The sequence below is a fragment of the Podarcis liolepis genome (genome assembly GCF_965112155.1).
Source record: "Podarcis liolepis genome assembly, chromosome: Z".
Lineage (NCBI taxonomy): Eukaryota > Metazoa > Chordata > Lepidosauria > Squamata > Lacertidae > Podarcis > Podarcis liolepis.
This window is the reverse complement of record NC_139570.1, coordinates 4908403-4930605: the sequence shown is the minus strand read 5'-3', so window position 1 is coordinate 4930605 and position 22203 is coordinate 4908403. Positions and strand designations below refer to the sequence as shown.

General features: G+C 44.0%; 1 long non-coding RNA gene across 1 annotated transcript; it reads left to right on the top strand.

The window, feature by feature from the left end:
* Positions 1–229: 229 nt before the first annotated feature.
* LOC310698903 lies at positions 230–22037 on the top strand. The gene is made up of 3 exons (XR_014521805.1): positions 230–312; positions 407–448; positions 21461–22037. It is a non-coding gene; the product is annotated as an uncharacterized lncRNA (long non-coding RNA).
* The last annotated feature ends 166 nt before the right edge of the window (positions 22038–22203 follow it).

Below are 22203 nucleotides of genomic sequence, written 5' to 3'. Positions count from 1 at the left end.
AGATAGCTCTGTTTAGCTATAATCCATGTTCCAATGAAGGATTTAGGCATTCTATTAAAACAGATTTTCCAGCAGACATTGCAGAATCTGCCAAAGTAATTGTGGGATAAGCAGCCTCATATAACCAGCATGCTTAACCATAATGCATGAAGGGGTTAACACCATAGAGTAAGCTGTCCTGTCAGACTTAGCTAGGTCACAGCTTGCTCACTTTGGCAGGAAGGGTGATCAAACTCTTTGATTTCACTCTTTTCCACAATGTGAACCTCCACAAAGAAGATCTAAACTTTGGATGCCCAAAGTTCAATCTATGTGGGTTAAGCAAGCAATCTTTGTGTTTCTATATAAATAATTTGGAAACAGTTACCATTTTGGAAACTAAGTTTTACTGTCTGTCTTTTCTTAGGGCTGTGAGGAAAAACGCATGAATCTAACCATTGAAAAGTTTGTAAGTAAGCCATTTTTAACTTACCCAATGTGTGGTCTTTTTCTATGCTAAGGGGCTTTAGAAATGACTTAGGAGGAGATATTTTAAAGGTCTACCAGCCTAATTTTCCATTCTTTACTTTGCTGCATGTTTTGTGATTTGAAATCTCTGTTGAGGCTCTCTCACCAAAGAGTAAAGGTAAAGGGACCCCTGACCATTAGGGTTGCGGCGCTCATCTCGCTCTGTTGGCCGAGGGAGCCGGCGTACGGCTTCCGGGTCATGTGGCCAGCATGACTAAGCCGCTTCTGGCAAACCAGAGCAGTGCACGGAAACGCCATTTACCTTCCCGCCGGAGCGGTACCTGTTTATATACTTGCACTTTGACATGCTTTCAAACTGCTAAAGAGTACAACCAAAGAGTACTTGACCCAAACGTGGATCTAGGCACCCAGGGGATTCTCCTTTTATTTTACCATATCTAGCATTTTTCCTTTTAGCCAAACCAAATCCAACACTAATAGGCAACCTTTTGGCTCATAGCTCCCCAACAGCACCATGTCAATTCCTAGATCCCGCCCCCCCCCTTCATTTATTTCCAATTCTGGTACCCGTGGCCATGGCAACATACACTGAAACCTTTCAAGCAGAACAGAACTGACAATCACTTTAACAGCACAAAATACCTGAGTTTGGGGTGTGTAGGGGGAGAGAAGCACAAAGAGGCAGCTGTTGAAATTAAAAGCTAATGACTAGAAAACAGCTGGAAACAAATCAGGAGGTGATCACGTGATCTTCACTTGCTGGTTCTCATTTGGGTTTCTTTCCTTTTCCTCTCCCTGATCCTAGCTGGTTGGGTATGTTAATGTTTCACGAGAAGGCATGTTTAAAGCCAACATGAGAGTTTCTAACGATTCTAGGGTGGGGGGCAGGGAGGGACTGACTTATATTGCCAGTTTTGCCATTTGAAAATAATACATTTCACAGCAATATTCAAATTTGAGCTTGGAATTGTGGAGAGAGGTGCAACGCCACACTAAAAAACAAAACAAAACAAAAACCTTATACCTCTCAAGTTGTTAATTAATTAATTGATTGATTATTTTTGTATACTGCCCTTCATCTGAAGATCACAGGGTGGTTCACAACATAAAACTACAAAATGAAAACACAAAATACAATTAAAAAAACTAAAGCAAAACAAAACAATAACCCCCTCCCACAGCAGAAACATTTAAAAGGCCATGGAATGTTAATGAGCCAAAGGCCTGGTTGAAGATACAGTGGTACCTCGGGTTACATATGCTTCAGGTTACATAAGCTTCTGCTGACCCAGAAATAGTGCTTCAGGTTAAGCACTTTGCTTCAGGATGAGAACAGAAATTGTGCTCCGGCGGCGCGGCAGCCCCATTAGCTAAAGTGGTGCTTCAGGTTAAGAACAGTTTCAGGTTAAGAACAGACCTCCGGGATGAATTAAGTACTTAACCTGAGGTACCACTGTGTGCGTTTTTGCATAGCTCCTAAAGATATGTAACAAAGGAACCAGGTGAGCCTCCCTGGGGAGAGCATTCCACAAATGGGGGGCCACTGCAGAAAAGCACTGTTCTCATGTTGCTGCCCTCATGACCTCTCGTGAGGGAGGCACCCGAAGAAGGGCCTCAGGATTGGTTTATATGGGGAGAGGCGGTCCTTGAGGTATTGCGGTTCTGAGCTGCTTAAGGCTTTATAGGTCAAAACCAGCACTTTGAATTGGGCCCAGAAATTAATTGTCCCAGTGAGCAACCTGGCTGCCAAATCCTGTACCAGCTGGAGTTTCTGAACTGTCTTCAGTGGCAGCCCTACATATAACGTGCTGCAATAACCTAACCTAATGCATCAATGTTAGGCTACTGCTGTCCAAACAGGGGTGCAGCTGGTCCACCAGCCGAAACTGATGGAAGGCACCGCAATTGCAGAACAAACATTTTATGGCACTACTAAAAGTGGCTGTTCCACAGACTGACTCAGTCAAGTGAACACATATGAAGGAAGGCCAAGTAAACTGGTCCAAAGCTGTTGGAAGCAAGACTTCCGGATTAGCGCCACCGGCAATGGCGGGCTTCCTCTGATCTGGAGGAACCCGCTCCGTGAAAATCAGGGTCTGGACCGACACGGCGAGGCGGAGACCCATCAAAAACCACAGGCGGGAGAAGCCTGTGGGCCTGGGATTCAGCTGGCACCTTTAGCGCCTCCTCTACTCGCGGGGAAACCTGGCTACGGGGATCCGGAGTGACGTGGGGTGAGCGGCGCGGTGCTTCGAATCGATTGCTCTTTTCACGGAGTGAAGCCGCATTGCTGTTGTCGGAGAGCGCCGACTTTTTTCCTGTGGACAATTGGACTCTAAACAAGTACCCGTGAGTATAACGGAAAATTGGATTACTAAACTTCGTCTAAACAGGAAGTCCACCTTCCGCTTTTGTAAACAGCTTGAAGCAAAGACATCGTAAGCTAAAGTCTGGAAAGTCATCTGTAAAGGACTAAATTTCCATAGGTTAAAACTACAAACCCCCCTTGGAAGCAGGAGAAGAGGGGGGGAAATCTTAAATTGTTCAAGCCTGCAGGAGAGGGAGTAAAGAAAGATAAATTTCTATCGTCTTGAACCTGGGAACGGGCTGTCAAAGATAGACGTTTGGGGAAAGTTCATTGACTGTGAATAATAACGCATGTTGACAGATAGTTAAATAAGAGAAACAAATTGACTCCAATGTTTCCTTTTGCACTAAAAAGGAACAAAGATTTGAAAAACGAAAGGAGTTTTGTTGCTGGATCTGCTTGTAAAAGGATGGATACAAATAGAAATTGTTTCCTCTAGAGGGAGCTTTTGAACTGTTGTTGGAGTGGACCTGGGGAACTCTACAGCTGTAGAGATTAGAGAGCGTGAGAAACAGGCTCTGACCTTGGATAAGAATGTTGACACAGGAAACCTTAGTGTCTGCTTTGTGCCGGACAAGTGCTTTGTTGGAGCAGCTTCATGCGAAGATGGATTTGATGACTACTGCAATTGATAATTTCGGTCAAACAGTGACCACTGATATAGAACCTGCTCAACAACTGACCCAGGAATCTGCCCTGACAGGGCAAGTTGTGGAGAAGACATAGGAGGAGGTTGTTGTTGAACCTCAAGTAATACAAGTTGAGAGAGATGCGGCCCTGCAGGAGCATAAGCTGTTCTTTCTGAGGACTGAATCTGGAGTGAGGCAGACTTGGAGAGACGGAGTCCTGTCGGGACTGGAGATGGCAAGTTGGTGAGATCCTCCTATGCAGGGATGCTCTGACCTTTGGGATTTGGTTTTGAGCCAGGAGGAGATTGGAGTGGTCGAGGCACTCAACTTTGGAGGGGCATTGAAGTATGTTTTGGAATATTTTTTGGATTTTAGTGCTAACCATGGAGAACGGGCTGACCAGCCGAGAAGGGATAAAGACACTCTTAGGTTGTTCCCCCGAGATCTACTCCTCAGAGACAAAGGAAGGAAATTAAGAACAAGACCAGCAGAAGACAAAGTAAAGTGCAGGTACAATTATGAAGAAGATCTGCAGAAGGGAAATGGAAAAGAGTTAAGAGCCTCGGACATAAGATCACCAGGTTGATGGACTAGATGGAACAGATAGAAAGGACTGACAGAACCCGAGACCAGGAAGAAGAGACGGTGGATGAAGATTGGCAGAAAGTTTAAAAATTCATTTAGAGAAATATTGCAAAATTAACGACTGTTTGGAAAATCTTGGAATGAAACTATTAGGCTTTAGTAGAAATGTTATAAGGAGTTATGTATAAATAAGTTTTTAAGTTCTAGGGTTTTTTATGGTAAGATAAGGCTAAAATAAATTAAGACAACTAAAGGACAGAATACAGTGAAAGATGGAAAGGATTTGCTGAGATAATTAATAATTAGAATACAAAAAAGGGAGGTGTGAGGAGGTCGAGGAAACAAGTTAATGAAGATAAGGGTATGGGAATATTGAATTTGTTTTTAAATTTATTTTTTGTTCTTGTTTTTGATTTTGGTGTATTGTATGTTTGGTACTTTTTATTTTCTTTTTATTGATTTGTATTGTTTAATCTCTTCTTTCTTTGCTTTTCCATCTTCTCTTTTTTCTGTAACTTTAAATTCCCAATAAATATCATTTTTTTAAAAAACAACAAAGCTGTTGGAAGCAACGGTAAATTAATCAACGCAGAGTCTTCTTTATAAACAGAATAAAACTTTACTGAATAAAATAAACTTGTTCAGAAACAGCATAGTTAAAGAGCATACACAGAGCGCTCATAGCAGCTCTCTGACTCTTCACGGAGGCATATCTTAGTTACTGATTGACTGGAGTCCTGGAGCCACTCTGTCTGCCTTAGCTTCCCATTCACAGCAATGCATTACAACAACAGCCCAGACACTGCACTGGGCCGGCCTGCAAACAGGATACAAATTTGTAGAGAGAAGGAGTCACAATGATTCAGCAGTTTGCTGTTAAGAGTTAGCAGTTAGCAGGCTTGAATGATTGTGTGGGCCTTGTAGGCCTTGCCTTACTGCTTCTCCTCTCAAGAACCTCATGACATTATGTACCAATAGTTACACTTTGAACAGACCTGGTAATGAATCAGCAGCTAGTGTAGGTCTTTAAGCAGGAGTATCCATTTGCCCCAGCCTCTGAATCATGGGACTCCTACCTCGCTCGGTTCGACTGCTACCTCCAAGCAAATCAGCTGACAAGAGGGTCTGTAGAGCAGAAGCGGGGCCTCTTCAGCCTTTGTGGCCCCGAAGTGTTCGCAATGGCCTGAGCATTGGTTGCGCCTCTACCAGTCCAGGCAGAGCCGTGGGACACGATTCAAGAGAAGCTCCGCAACCACTACGTGCCAAAGCCGTCCAAGATTGCTGCCCGCCATGCGTTCTACCACCGGAACCAGGCAGAGGGGGAGTCAATCAACAACTACACCACCGCCCTCCGACAGGCTGCAATGCACTGCGAGTTCCGAGACTTAGATGATGCCCTGATGGATCGAATCGTCTGCGGGGTCCGGGACATCCATCTGCAACGGCATCTCCTCACCAAGACAGACCTCACGCTACAGAAAGCCATTGAGGAGGCTGTGGCCTCAGAAGCTGCTGAACGCTCCACCCAGGAGATCCGCAAGGCCGGTAGCCCGTATTTAAAAGACTATGTTCACTGGACAAACTGCACATGAAAAGCTGTATGGTGAATAGAGTCAATTAATATGCTTATGTGCCTTACTGAAACCAATAAGGGTATTGCTGTATGTAATGGAACCACTATGATTGTAACTAATGCCTTATCTCAGTAGGGAGGGGTGTTATGTATTGAAGGTCTCACCCTGTCCACCAGAATTATCGTGTATATATTTTTCACTCAGGTCCACGTCAGTTACTTTAGGCGGCAAACCCTGGGTTGTTGTTGCTACAATGTTGACAGCTGGCTGCCTATAAAAGCAGGCCGGCTGAGTTGTTTGCTGTTCAGTTCTGTTCCAGCTTACAAATAAAGAGCTGCTTTGGAGAAATCACTGCGTCACCTGCTATGGCTACCCACTATTCAACAGGTATGGTTTGCTGCTGGGATGTCAACCCCGTTAGTAATTGTGTGGCAGGATTCTGCACTATTTGTGGTTTCCAGATCAAGCAACAGGGAGGCCCCACAAAGGGTGCATTGCAGTAGGCCAGTCCTAAAGTTACACAGAGTGCAGGGATGGAGACACAGGACTGTAGGCATCTGCCTTATCCTAAGTTAGACCAATGGTATATCCTGCTCAGTACTGCCTACACTGACTGTAGTGGCTCTCCAGAGCATAGGACATCCCCAAGCATATCTGGAGATGCCAGGATTTGAACCTGGGACTTTTTGCATATAAAGCAGGTGCTCCACCACTGAACGATGGCTCAGTTCAAAACCTGTTGTGGTTCCCCCCACCCCACCCTTTCCCCCTCTCCTAGATTCATAGTTTGGGTTTTACTTGTTGTCACCCTGAATGTGTTGTAGCACTAAATCCTGTACAGATTTAAAGTGAGACGATAGGATGACATGTTGCACAACAGCCCCCAAATGGGAGCATCATTAGTGCCAGGAACCTCTTTGACAATGGGATTAATCCAAGAGCAAGAGACCTCTGTTAGTATTGCTGCCCAAACTCGTTGTGAAGGAGATGGGATGTCATTTGTGCTTCTGTTTCTAAAGCCTCTCTTTTTCCTTTGCCACACTGGTGCACGTGAAAGAGTTGTCACTCACTGTCACCCAGCTAATACTAGCCTGTTCTTTCTCTGGAGAATTGGCTTTTCTGAAGCAATATCTTCCCTTTCTCTTTTTCCATCTTCAGGGGTTGGGGAGCGGTTGTGAATGAGAACATTTGGGTTGTCTTCCACTGACTTTCATTTTTGCATATATTTTGTACATTCTCCTCTCACTATGCACAAACGCTTCGCTTAGTTGTTCTCATTGCTCCACGATTTTGGGGTTAACATATTATTACTTATTAACATATTGTTACTTGTTATTATTTGTTAGGCTTGTTAGTTTTTACCCAAAGGTTTCCAGGAGATTTCAAAACAGTTTAAAACATAAGTATGTTATACAGTTAGCAAATTATACATAACATTAACAAACTCATACAAAATGCCTACAATTCATGTTCAGTATATATACAATATATTCCTCCTATATACATAAAAGCAGCCCCGATCCAGCTCCTGTTCCCATGCAAGCAGCAACGCTGCCTAGAAAGAGCAGCCCGATCCCACTCCTACTTGCCTGCAAGCAGGATCAGGCTGGGGGGGTGGCGGTGACATCCCTTGCCCCCTTGCCTGCTTGCTTGCCCAGCCTTCCCTCACTCAGCGCCTCCGAAGCTGAATGAGGAGTTGTTGCTGTTGTGGCTGTGGCAGCAGAAGGACCCAGCATTGGAGAGTGGCAGGTGCCTGCTCGCTTGCTGCCCAACCCACCTTCCATCACTCTGAAAATGGAAGTGTGGCAATCAAAACAGAAGTTATACTCAGAACATAGCATGTTCCGCTTCCAATAAAAGTTCAAAAACCAGAACACTCATTTCCGGGTCTGAAGTGTTCGGGTTCCAAGTAGTTCGAGAACTAAGCTGTTCAAAAACCAAGGTACCACTGTGTTGCTCCACTCTCTTTCTACATGGATGCGCCAACCTCCCCTTCTAAACTAAAACCTCAGTATTCAGGTTAAATTGCCGTGTTGGCACTTTGCGATAAATAAGTGGGGTTTGGGCACTCGGTCTCTAAAAAGTTTGCCACCACTGGACTAGATGATCCTCGGGGTCCTTTACAACTCTACAGTTCTATGATTCTGTGTTACCCCGATGAGCCCCCACATGTCAAAACCAGCCCAGGCCCTGGTGCTGGTATTTGATGCTGCTTCTATCAGCTGTTGCTCTCCGGGTGGTCATATGGTGTGACGTGGTTGCCCTGGGCATGGAGGCCCTGGACTTCAGCCCCAAGGCTTAGTGATAGCTGCAATGCTATCTAGAGGTGAGGCAGGTGACTGCCTGCAAGTTAGCACAAGAGGAAGCAAAATGGTGTCCTTCGTGTGTTGGTTGGGCTCCGACTCCCATCAGCTCCAGCCTGCATAGCCAAAGGTTGAGAATAATGGGAGTTGCAGTCTGGCAACACTTGGAGAATGCCAAGTTGCCTCCCCCTGAGATAGTTGGTCTTTTGAGCATTGGAACCTCATCTTTAGAACACTCTCCCCAATCAGTTTTAGCAAGTAGCACCTCAAGTCCTGATATGAAAAGGCAATTGTTGTTGTTGTTGTTACTACCACTATCTAGGTCATTTGAGCAGTTCTTCTGCTTCATGATTCTATGATTCATTACTGGAGTGGTTCTTGGATATAGAAGCTGCTGTTTAATTGACTCTAGCTGCCGCCTGTTGTTAATTTCTGCTCTGCTAGTACTGTATTAATGGTTTACATATTTTATTTGAATGTCAGGCACTTTCATGTGGCAGTTTGCTGCAGACTGCTCACACGTGCAAATTCTGTACACTGTCCACATGACATTGTCCTCATCAAAACACATCCAATATTACTTTCACATTTAATCTGGGTTTGCTCCTCTCATTGACATTCCAATATATATTTTCAAACACACATGTACACATACACATCTGGATGGCATCAGGTTGCAGAAGGCTGGGCAGTATCTTCCTTTCACTCAGGGATGGGGAGCCTGTTGTCCTCCAGATGTTGCTAGACCAGCAATCTCATAATCCCCGACCATCAGCCATGCTGGCTGGGGCTGATGGGAGTCTCAGTCCAACATCTGGAAAACCAGAAGTTTCTCCATCCCTGCCTTAGAAATTAAGGAACAGCAACTCTTGACCTTAACATCTGCCTCTGTGCACCCTCTTGCCCAGTGAAACCTAAAACCAAACTTTCCCAACCTGGTGCCCTCCAGATGTTTTTGATTACAGTTCCAATCAGGCCCAGGGCAAAAAGGTGTTGTCACCCAAAACAAAAGAGAGAACAAACTAGGGAAAGGTTGGCTTCACATTAACAACTGTGGTCCCTGATGTGAGCCTGACGCTTGTGAAACTTTCACATCTTGGACAGATTCCTCTTTAAGATGAGTGAATTTGCCTTGGGACCCAGAACTTGAAGATTTCCTCGCTGCCCCTAGATGAAAGAATAAAACTGAGCCCTGGAGCCCAACCAAAGCATTTCCTGCTCTGTTTTTTATTTGCAGCCATGTATGAATTATTCCAGGGAGGATGCATGGCTGAGAAATGGAGATGCAGCTGAAGGATCAGTCAGAAAGGCATGACACTTGGCAGGTCCACAGCACACGGTTGAAGGGCTCAGGTTGTTGATACAGCCCAAGTTGAATGTGCTTCTCAGAATCTTAGCCAGTCTTTGGAAAAGTGAGGTGGGGACAGGATGGGGGTGGGGTGAGAATGAAGCTTGCTGGGTGGATTTTGTTTCATGTGCGGGGCCCAAATGGTTGCTGCTGCCTTTGAGGCTGAAAGAGAAACTGGCTCTGATCATTATGTGCATCATTGAACATATATGAACACAACAGGTTGTATCCAGTTTGGTGCTGTGTCTAAGTCACTTGGTGGTATACTTCTGTTCACAGAACGTTTTTTGCTGGTGCAACATTGCTGTGCAAAAGAAAGCATGTTTGTGGTTTTATATATGTGGTATTAAGTGGAATTTTCTAATGCACTTCTACAAAAATTCAAGAAAGGTTTTTTTAAGCGTAAGTAGGTTGCTGGTAGATTGGTTGTGCAATAGATTCCACAACTGATGCACAACACGTTCCCACTACTAGTCACAATGGCTCGGCTCTGCCTCCACAGTCAGAGGCAGCATTGCTTCTGAATACCAGTTGCTACATAACATAGGAAGGGAGACTGCTCTTGTGCTCAGGTCTTGCTTGTGGATATCCCATAGGCATCTGGTTGGCTGCTGTAAGAACAAGGTGTTGGGCTAAACAGGCACTGGCCTGATCCAACAGGGCTCTTCTTATGACAACTAGTGTGTTACACAACATTAAAACTCACCAGTCCAGTTGTGATAGCAGAGAATGCTGGATGCAGTCCATGGCGCTCAGACTGGTGATTAAGGTGGCAATGGATCCTGGTCCATTAGAATACCTGAAGCACTGACTCACCAGTCTGCCCCTGCCTGCCTGCCTGCTTACTTAAAACTAGTCAGGGTGTGGTTCTGCCTTTCCTTGGCCCTTGCACCACCTACTGTTGGCCTCCCTACTTTCCACCCTGCCAAGTGGTAATGTCTTCTTCTTTGCAGAGGACTTATCTCTGCTTGAAGGTATTGCCTAATTGGAGGGCTGTGCTCAGTTTGGTTTAAAGATAAAGAGTCATAAGAAGGGAGAGCAGCAGGGGCCTTGCAGCTGCCTGTCAACAATGAGTGCCTGGACAGCAGACAGAGCAAGCACCAGCTCATAGTCTTCCCCGCCATCATGAGATTGTATTTCTATTTAATTCAGAGATGGGGAACCTTTAGTCTTCCAGACATTACTGGACTCCACCTCCCATCTCCCCCCAACCAGTATGGCCAACGATCAAGGTCCAGGAGTTCTGCCAACATCTGGAGGGCCACAGGTTCCCCACTCCTGATTTAAATGGTGATAATAATTTCTAAATTTGCACCATGCACACTTAATGCAATTCTATGCAGATCTGTGTCCTTTTTGTTGTTCCTGTTTTGTTAAAATTAAAGTTTTGCAGTTCCTTTGGGGGCTTTTTTGGGGGGGTGGGATGCAATGCATAGTGGTCACACTTCTAGCATTTCTTATAGCCCAGTGTTGTCTACTACAAGTGGATTTTCAAAATCTCTGCTGAATGATACCTGGTTAACTGGCGATTTTAGGGACTGGAGCTGGGACCTTCTGCATGCAGCTCTATGATCTATCACCTAGCTGTAGATCTTTCTGAATCATGTCATATGCAGAGCCACGTAACTGATCCATCGAACCCAGTGAACTGTATATTCTCTGTCAGGGTCTCACCAGACAGCTAATTTTACAGCTCTGCTATTGACACCCTTTTTGTTCATTTCATTAGCAATGAAATGTTGTACTGAATCAATCAAGATGTAAACTGTGTGCCATTACTTTTTAGTCCAGTGCAAGAAACTAAGAAAAGGCCACGGATATTTTGGAATTTCCATTTTCTTCTTCAGCATTGGAAGGAAGGAAGGAAGGAAGGAAGGAAGGAAGGAAGGAAGGAAGGAAGCCTTATGGGATGCCTTTTAGCTCTGGCAGACTCAAGCTAAGGCAGGTTTTCTACAGCTACAGTCTCCCTCTCATGATTTCCTCTATGCCGAGTTCAAGCCCTTTCCAGCAACCTAAATTGCAAGCATCCTTTTCCCGATGCAACCATTTATTCCGCTCATCTGGCCTGCTCACTCGCCACCCCTCACAGAGTTGGCAGTTAGACATCTCTTCCCCCACCCCACCCCCGTTGCATCGCCTGGTACTGTTTTGAGCAGGAAACCTGCTAAAGAGCACCTGTTTTCCATTTTGACCTGCAAATAACAAAACACTATCAGCTGGCAAAGATAATTACTCACTTGTCAGAGCAAGTGCTACTGCTTGATTTGCCACTCTGCACACACAATATCAGCACCACCTTAAGTCAGGTTGTATTAAGCAATTCCTTGGTCACGTGCCCCAGTGTGTGAACAGACACATGCTGTGCTGTTGCATTAGATGGCAGGCTGCATACATAAAAGGAAAGATAGCAGATACTGTATAGACCAAGGACTTGCACTGCTGATAGGCTGTCCTTTTCTGAGTTGATAATGCAGCTAATGCCTTGGGTGGGTTGGCCATCACCTGGCATGCCACAGCAACTAATGACAGCAAAATAGGGGGAAATCAATAGGAGAGAAACTCTTTCAATTCAAGGGCCACATTCCCATGTGGACAACTTCCCAGGGACCACCGTGGATGTGGCTGTACACATACCCTCTTCCTTCCTCCATTCAGGCAAGAGACATCATCCCAGCTGAATGAAACATTCTAGCCAGGTACAATCTTGAGGGCCAGACAGAGGGAGGTGGAGGGCCACATTCAGGCCTGAGGTTTCACACCCCTGTGCGTAGGGTTTACTCCTCCATGAATTTGTAGAAACCTTCACAGGCTTGATTGCTCATTTCTGTAGAAGCCTGGAAAGAGAATACATTCCCTGCCCCTTTGGAAGAGGGCTTGCACATATGAAATACCCCGATATCATGTAGCAGCATAGCAACAATCTGAGGAAGTGATGAAATCTGCAAGGAACATCTTCATCACCACCATCACTTATTTGCATGCTGTCTCTCCTTGTTAAATCCAATCCTGGGTGGGGCAGGGGAGAGCTTTTTTTGTTTGAGTTTATAACTTTATTATAACAAGACTCCTGCCCTGGACCTCAGACAAGCTCTGCTTAGGCCTGGTCAAGCCACACTCAAGGCAGTTTACAACAGCAAGAGATTTACCTACTTACAAAAATATTACAAAAAATTAAGTAGCAGTAAATAAATGAAAACAATAAGTATACGATCAAATTAAACAATCCCCACATGATTCATAGTAATGTCTAACAACAGATATACAAACAAACAAAACATAATATGATAACAGGAACAAACGAAGCACCTACAAAATTAAATCTTGACCCCCTACAAAAAAACTCCTAAATAATACCCCACCCTGAGAATCTCTGGGCATCCTCAGCGTCAGGTTATGCAGCACTCACGAGTATGATGGTCTCTGGGCCACTTCAGTAGCAGCTTATGTAGCAGGAATCCCTTAGCTCCTGCCTGCTGCCTCTCACTGATAGATCACTGCCTCTATAAATGGCTTGGTGGGTGGGACAAAGCCACTATGCTAGCTTCCCCACAGGTGTGTTGCTGTTGCTTACTGGAAGGCTATGATGGAGGAAAGATGGTTGTGGTGCAAACCCACTGACCGAAGCACCAGATGAGCTCTGCTGGTGTGTTTACCCTGTACGAAACTCCCTTCCATTTTGCCCCTATCTCTCTCCCTGCATTATCACCAGCTGTTCACCCTCCAACATTTCTTTGATGAAAATAGGGATGTCCCATTCCATAATGGTAATTTTACTATTTATACCCCACACATCTTATTGGGTTGCCCCAGCCACTCTGGGCAGCTTCCAACATATATAAAAACATAATAAACATTAAACATTTTAAAAAACTTCCCTATACAGGATTGCTTTCAGACGGCTCAGGGGTTGGATAACTCCATACCCTCCAATATTTCTCCAATGAAAATAGAGACATCCTACCATACCCTCCATCATTTCTCCAATGAAAATAAGGATATCATAAAGAAAAGAGGGACATTCCGGGATCAAATCAGAAACTGAAATGGCTTCTCTAAATCAGGGATGTCCCTGGAAAATAGGGACCCTTGGAGGGTCTGCAGTTGGCTAGGATCAGGTAGTTAATCTATTCCTTATTGGCTAGGCAGCAAAGAAGGAGCAGTTTGGATGATAAGGAGACACAGAAAATGTGAACAGACTCAGAAGTCAATTTTCTTGAAGAACATTGTGCCTGCTCCTCCACTACCCACCCCAGAAAGCACAGCAGAAACCACAAACCAGAAATGAGTGACTATTTGGTGCAACCCCAATTCTAACCCTGGTGATATATCAATTCAATGTTTCAACTTTGGGTGATCAAGAATGCCCAAAAAGTAAGGTAAGACACAGTTATGGCAAAGGATCACCTAGTTGCCTTTGGAAGCATGAGGGTACAAAGTATTAAGAAGATAATGTATTAGAACAGATATGGGGGACCTGTGGCCCTCCAGATGTTACTGGGCTGTGATTCATCACTGCTGACTATTAGCTGTGCTATCTGGGACTGAAGGGAGTTGGAGTCCAGCAACATCTGGAGGGCTACACGCTCCCCATCCTTCAGACATCAAGGCAGGGTATATCCAAGTTCTGTCAAGGCAACATGAAGCAACAAGAGGCTTCCAGGTGTACAGCTAAAGGTGGATCTGGAACAAGGTTTGAACTTTGCTCCAGCAGCAGATAACCCATGACGGACCCTTTAATAATAATAAATAATAATAATAATAATAATAATAATTTTTATTTATACCCCGCTCTCCCCCCGTCCTGAGCCAGGCTCAGGGTGGCTAACACCAGTAAAATTACAATAAAAACATAATGGGGGGACGACGACAATTTAAAACACAGGTTAAAATGCAGCCTTGTTTTAAAAGTCGTCCATGGATCAAAACCATAAGGGGAAGGAAAACATAAGGGTCAGACTGAGTCCAGACCAAAGGCCAGGTGGAACAGCTCTGTCTTGCAGGCCCTGCAGAAAGATGTCAAGTCCCACAGGGCCCTAGTCTCTTGTGACAGGGTGTTCCACCAAGTTGGGACCATTACTGAAAAGACCCTGGCCCTAGTTGAGACCAATCTAACCACCTTGCGGCTTGGGACCTCCAAAGTGTTGTCATTTGTGGACCTTAAGGTCCTCCGCAGGACATACCAGGAGTGCAGTTCAGCTCTACCTTCAATGGGAGAAGCCTCCTTAGTTAAAGGGGGAGACTTTCCTGTTTCAGCAGACATTGCCTCCAACAGCAGAGGGCAGACAGGGTCCTCAGGGAGGGAGGGTTCCAGTGTGGCTTTCTCCTTGGGCCAGAGGGGTGCTTGCAGAATGAGCAAAGGGAACATCCAAAGCCAGCTCTGAAGGTAACCCCCTCTCACCCTCTGACTCATCTTCTAAATCCCAGCCTTGTCCCCTCACTCAACCCACCACAAGTGATGCCACAGCAAGGGAGTAGCAGAAATCCCCACAGCCCAGTGGGAAAACTACAGCCTTAAAAAAGTGGCACCATCAAACCAATCCCAAGGAAGCATCACTGCATTCTGCAGCACACTAATGGAATCATGCCAACCACTTGTGTGCACGAACAATTAGCAGGCCCATTCTCAATGCTATGGTTGGCACCATGCTTGATGGCCACACAAACCGTTCCATGATGCAGCTTTGTGTGTTGGGCTGGAAGGACAACTGCAAGCAAGGACTTCGTGGGTGCTAGTTATTGTGCAAACATTATTGCCAAGGCAACATCACTCCAGCTTTTGGGGGGTACATGTAGAGAAGGTGGGGTTTTTTTGCCCCGGTATACACAGTGCAGCTTCCAAGTAAGGCTGGGTACAAATGTTCCTACGCATTACAAAGATTTTGTTTTCCCTGACACTTTAACAGGAGAGCAAACTGCAATTAATATACCCCATTAAAGCAGACAGCACCCAATTAGTTATCATCCATTTTCAGACTGGGAATCTAGATGCACAAAAAGGAGAGAGAAAAGTGGAGGGGGTGAAGCCATGGAGCCAGCTTCTTATTCAAAAGGAAAATACATTCAAAACTACAGGTTTTCAAAGACACATTTAACTCACAATGGCACGGATACTCACTTGGCCTTTAATGTGAAATGGAGTGTTAATTTTTTCTCTGTCACCTCTTAATTGCTTCCTTATTATACTGTTCAAGCAGTTAATTGCTAGACAGAGTGAAGGAGTGTTTGCTGGGAAAAGGAAATGCCACAGAAACAGCGCAGTGGAGTAATTGGGTTTGATATAACATTCATTGCAGTATTACTTTTAATGGCATCAACAACATTAAGTGGCAAAGCTAAATTGTTTTTCTAACATGAGGTGGGGGTTGGGATGGTGGGTTGAAGGAAGTGGAAGCAAAAGATTGAAGCAGGAACAGTGTGATGGGCTGCCATTTCGAATTGTTTTTAAAATATCTATGCACCAATCTGTTGTGCATAGGTGAGCATGATGACCAGCTGTGCTGGAATATGGAGGGGGAGGGTAATGTGCATGCAAATTTGTATCCATTTGAAAGCAATGCAGTGTGGGAACTGTATGTATACCCTGCTTTCCAGCCAAGATGGTCCCTCAGAGAAGGTTGCCATTCAAGTGCATGTAAAATGACATCAGGAATATGGAGATGGCACACTCAAAGTAGTATTTTCCCAACAGAGACAGTGCCTCTGCCTCTGCTTTCTCCATGCTTGAAGCTAAGAAGGTAGGATTGTTGTTGTTGTTGTTGTTGTTAGATTAATCACCTTCTAAACCACCATCTCAAAGCAATTTACAGATACGATGATTAAAAATGGTTGAAAACACAGAAAAACAACAGATAGGTTTAAAATAAGACCAAAGGCTAAGACTAAGGAATATAAGAAGAGCTGGCTGCTGGATAAGGCCATAGAACCATCTAGTCGAACATCCTCCTCTTACAGTGGCCAAGAAGATGCCTAGCTGGGAAGCCCATAAGCGGGACCTGATTGGAACAACATTCATTCCAGCTATGATTCCTAGTAACTTTTATTCAGAAGCATACTGCTTCCAACAGTGTAGACAGAACATATGAAGCATCGTTGGTCATCACTGATAGCCTTTGCACTGATAGCCTCTTTTAAAACCCTCCAAGTTGATTGCTTTTCCAATCCAGTAAATTTCTGAGGAGTCTTAGAGTACAGGACAGGAGAGGTAGTGACAGCAGAGTGGGTACTTTTCACATGTTCTTAAGATTTTTGCATGCATTTGCTCCTAACACGTTCAAAGCTTCAATGCCTTCAATGCTCAAGGATTAGAGTATTTATGGTAAGTCAAGCCTTCAGCACAATTGCTTTGAGTCTGTGGCATGATGAGGTCACAGAAGAGGTCTGCAGAATTTGGGGGACGTATTAAGTTCATAGCAAGTCAGCCAATGGTCCATTCAACTCAGCATTGTCTACACTGTCTACACTGACTGATAGCAGCTCTCCAAAAGTTTCAGACGGGTTCTCCTCTGGCCCCTCTTTAAGATGCCCAGGATTGCATCTGCATGCAAAACAAATGCTCTACCACTGAGCCACAGCCAAGGCATTTCACTGGGTCAATCTCTGGCTTCTCCTTATATGACTTGGGGATGCCTGCTTCCTGGGATCCTGCTGAGCCACTTGCCAGTCTTTGTAAACAATGGTGAACAAGATGAACCAATGTCCTGACTTGATATAAAGAAACTTCCTATGTGAGGAGAATATATAAAACCTCATTTTACCTCCTGTTTAGTTGGTGTTGTGGTCCTGTGATGATTCTATTGCACTTAGTGGTATTTCTTTTGAAATAGTTTCAGAGGCATCTTTATTGCTTTGCTTTGTTGAACGTTTCTTCAAGATTTGCAGAAGCAGAGTGTAATAAATGTTACAAGGGAAGGCTTAGATGAAACAGGAAGCTGTGCTTCGACCACCAAGAAGCCTGAACTAGAACCTTACCTAGGGCATCAGTGTTGTCTCATCTGCTCTGCTCTGAGAAGTTAGGCTGAGCACCACTTTCTGGGTAGAAGCTGGAATTGCAGGGAGTACAGCCACTCCAACCAAGAAAGTCTTTTGTGGTGGCTCATTGGCTAAAGTCATAGGACACTACCTTCTGCCAAGTCAGGCTACTGGTTTATCTAGCTCAATATCACATACACTGACTGGCAGTGGCTCTCCAGAGTTTCACACAGAGGGTCCAACTTGGAGATGCTGGGGATCTTCTGTGTGCAAAGTAGATTTTCTACCCCTGAGTCATACATGGACCTTTCCCACAAATTCCCACTAGCCATTGCTCACTTTACCTGGTCAGTACCAGGCAGTAAGATCAATTCCTAATAAGAGACATCAAGATAGGATTGTGCTCACCAAATGAGGGGGGGGGGGACTAAATCCCCAGAATGAGAAGGAAGGGATTACATGCACTTACTTAAACAACAAAGCATGGATCACTGACTTTAATGAGGTTCATTGCAAGCTAAGTGCCAGTATTCAGAATTGGTATTATTTCTTCTGTCCTTTTATTTATTAAATGCATAGCAATTATTAATGCAGACAAAGCAAAGGAAACATTGAGACTGAAGAGCAACACTGTCCAACTGATTTAACCATCACACTTAAAAATACATTGATATAATGGAGAGAACAAGAATGTTTGTCGAATTCAATAAGTACCGTTTTGGCAATGGACAATCCAGAGGGGGGCAGGAATGCTCCAGTTTGTAACTTTGCCTATTGGTGTTTAAACATGCAGATTAACTCATTAGTAAGGCTATTTTTACACTCTGTGATTTATTTATTTCCCATTTATATTTTAAAACAGCTGGCCTTCTCCACACACCCAAAAGACAAGCTACAACAGCAACTTGTGTTGAACCAAATAGGCTTGTCTCGGAAGAGACTCTGTGCAGCATCAATTAAATAAAAAGAACACCCACATTTCTCTCAGTTCAGAACTATTTTTCATAGTTTTGTTCCTTATTCATTAGTGTTAGGGACCAGCAGAGAAATTCCGCAAACAGAGGGCCCAAACATTGTAGCTGGGGAAATAGCTCAATGGTAGGGCATCTATTTTACATGTGGAAGATCCCTGGTTAAATTCCCTGTACACTGGTACCTCGGGTTACATACACTTTAGGTTACATATGCTTCAGGTTACAGACTCCTCTAATCCAGAAATAGTACTTCGGGTTAAGAACTTTGCTTTAGGATGAGAACAGAAATCGTGCAGCAACAGCGGGAGGCCCCATTAGCTAAAGTGGTGCTTCAGGTTAAGAACAGTTTCAGGTTAAGAATGGACCTCTGGAACGAATTAAGTACGTAACCAGAGGTAGCACTGTATCTTCAGACAGGGCTGGGAGAGTCTGCAGGTTCAATCGCCAGCATGTAACTTTTTTTCTTTTTTTTCTTAAGTCGTCTTAAGAAAGCAGCCATCATTGTTAGGGATGAGTGAATCTGTCAGTTTAGGTTTCTCTCTCTCCCTCCCTCTCTCTCTGTTTTTCCAGACTTACAGTAAGTTCAGACCTCTGCATTTCCACAAGTTTGTGACAATAAAAAAGGAAAAAGCCCTCCTGAAAATGTATCAGCATTTTAGCAACAGCTTCTGCTAATGTGCACATTTTTTGCATGTAGTGCTGCCTAATATACACATTTTCACAGCGGACTTTGTTACCAAACTGCCATTTTGTCCTTCCCCACAACCACTTCAAATTCGGTGATGACCTGTTTCTTCAGATCAGCGGCACAGCAATGGGCACCCGCATGGCCCCACAGTATGCCAGCATCTTCATGGCAGATTTAGAACAACGTTTCCTAAACTCCAACCCACTCAAACCTCTCTTGTACCTGCGATACCTTGATGATATTTTATTATCTGGACACATGGTCAACAGACCCTGGACATCTTCCACCAGACATTCAATGACTTTCACCCCACCATCAGCCTAACAATGAACCAATCTACGCAAGAAATACATTTTTTGGACACTACTATAAAAATACAGGATGGGCGTATAGACACCACCTTATACCGTAAACCAACTGACTGACAAACATATCTACATGCTTCTAGCTACCATCCCAAACATCCCAAACAATCCATTGTATATAGCCAGGCCCTACGTTACAGCCACATCTGTTCCAACTCTACAGACAGAGACTCTCACCTAAGAGATCTACAGCAAACCCTTTTAGAACTAAAATATCTGCCCAATGAAGTTAAAGAATACATCAACAGAGCCAGACTGATACCCAGAGAGAACCTGCTGCAAGACAGACCCCCAAAAAGAAAATAACAGAACACCAATAGTAATCACATACAGCTCCCAAGTTAAAACAGTTCAACGCATCATCAGAGATCTACAACCTCTCCTAGACAATGACAGTTCTCTTTCTCAAGCTCTGGGAGAAAGACCTTTCATTGCCTACAGACAGCCACCCAATCTTAAACAACTCACCCACAATAATACAACAACCAGACTTAACATGGACACTGGTACCAGAGCCTGCAATAAACCCAGATGCCAACTTTGCTGCCACATACACCCGGACAACACCATCACTGGCCCCAACAACATCAAACATACCATCTTAGGACTATTTAATTGCTCATCTTCTAACATTGTGTATGCCATCAAATACCAGCAGTGCCCTTCAGCTCTCTATATTGGACAAACAGGACAAACCCTATGCCAAAGGATAAATGGACATAAATCTGACATCAGGAATCACAAGACAGAGAAACCAGTAGAAGAACACTTCAGTCTCCCAGGACTTTCTATACAAGATCTCAAAGTAGCTGTCTTATTACAAAAAAAATAAATTCGGAAATAGACTGAAAAGAGAAGTTGCTGAATTGCAACTTATTTCCAAACTTAAAACCATGGAGAGACCTGGTCTGTATAGAGACATTGGATTCTTATCTCATTATACATGATAAAGCTATTTTTAGCCATCTCACCCCTTGCTTTTTCCTGTAAGACCAATTGTAGTTGTTAACAGTCATCAACAGGTTTACCACACCTATCAGCCAATCACCCATTCGCACCACCCTTCTGAGTAATACCCCTCCCCACCCTCTCACTATATAGAAGGGTCTGGCGACTTCTGTTTCAGTGTATCTGAAGAAGTGTGCACGCACATGAAAGCTCATACCAGTAACAAACTTAGTTGGTCTCTAAGGTGCTACTGGAAGGATTTTTTTAATTTTGTTTCGACTACGGCAGACCAACACGGTTACCTACCTGTAATATTTTCACAAAGCATTTTCCCATGTATGATGCATTTTGTATGTTACTTTAAACTACATATGAATTTGCCCTAATGCATGCGTTGAACCCAGCTCAGTAGTAGTTGATAAGCCAATGTTATGTGCTGCCAGCCAGATACTCCCATCAGCAGCCTGGCTGCTGCATTCTGCACAGGCAGGGCCTTTTGGAACAGGCCCAAGGGCTTCCCCACATAGAGTGCACTGCAGTAATCCAGCCTTCAGGTTACCAAACACATGGACTCCCGTGAGCTTATTGCTACTCTGCCAGCCACCACTGGAGTGCAAAATTTATGCAAAAGGTTTGGGACAGAAATAGTTAAATAAGAACTAGATATTTTTAAAAAATAACCAGGTGGCTTACCTGCGTCAAAATCCATTACCTTGACCTGCCCCTATTTTCCTTGATGAAGTCCCTTACCTAAACCTTTTCCCCGTCTACTTCCAATTTGCTATTGTTTAAGCAGCCCAAGAACATCCCACATAACCCTGAAATCAATTTAGTGAGGTCGTCCTTTTGTACAACAGTTTTTAAATCTGTGACATTTACATTTCTATAGCTTTTTTACTTTATTTAAGAACCCCCCACAAAGGATAGAATATTTTTATATGAAGGAAATGTGGGGAAGAGAAGAGAACCAACCCTGAGCTCTGAAAATATGAAAATCATTTCCAAATTGGTTCAAGGATTTAAAATGTTTGGCGTTAAACGAATCTGTAATATGAGGAATTTCTTTGTGTGTCAAAGTTCTGACGCTTCCATTTTTAAAAAGTGTGCAGAAGGTCCTCATTATACCGTGAGCGAGTTGGTGGAGGCAATTTCTCATTCCATCCCATGAATTTATGTTCTTTTCCTCCAAGTTCTGAAAAAAGAGCTAGAAATAATCTTTTCCTGACACTTCAATTCTTACAGATGTATTTATACGCAGAGCTTGATTGACTCCGAGATAATTCTGCACCTTCTTCCGAGGCCAAAGAAAGAATTTAGACATAATGATCAGCACCGTCATTGTCAAGATAATCAGTTGTCAAACTTTTGTGCAGCAGAGGAACTTGACTCATAGAATTACTTTGGAGGCTTAGAGCAATGGAGGAGCCCTGCTGGATCAGACTAAAGGTCCATTGAGGGGAGAAGCAGAACTCTTTTCCACCCAAAGGCCGCAGACCCTTCCATTAGGGGGTCGCCAAAGCTCAACAATTTTGCGAAACAAAAAAAGGTCAACAACTTTGCCAGGATGTTTACTTTTTGAAATATGACAACCCTATGTTCCATAGGCCGGTAGTGGGTACAACCAAAAACAATAGCAGCCTGTGGCTCATATCAGTGCAAAGTAGACTACATTCCAGGCATGCAGAAGGCAGACTTCTCTGCAGACTCCTGCACATACATCTATCCAACTTCCATACAGATGGGCAAGAAGCATTGTCATTGTTCAAGGACTTGCTGCAGCCAGGCAAAAGCATCTGAGAAAGGTGCAGAGTGGGGCCAGTGAGAGCTGTGGCCTCCTGAGGGCCAGGTAGGCCCCATCTGCACTATACATTCCTATTTTTTGTAATAATTGTTATTAAATTTTTCTGTTTTACAATTTCAAATAAACATTTTACAAACTTTGAAATATCCAATGACTTTCCTCCTTCTCTTTCCATGGTTCATTT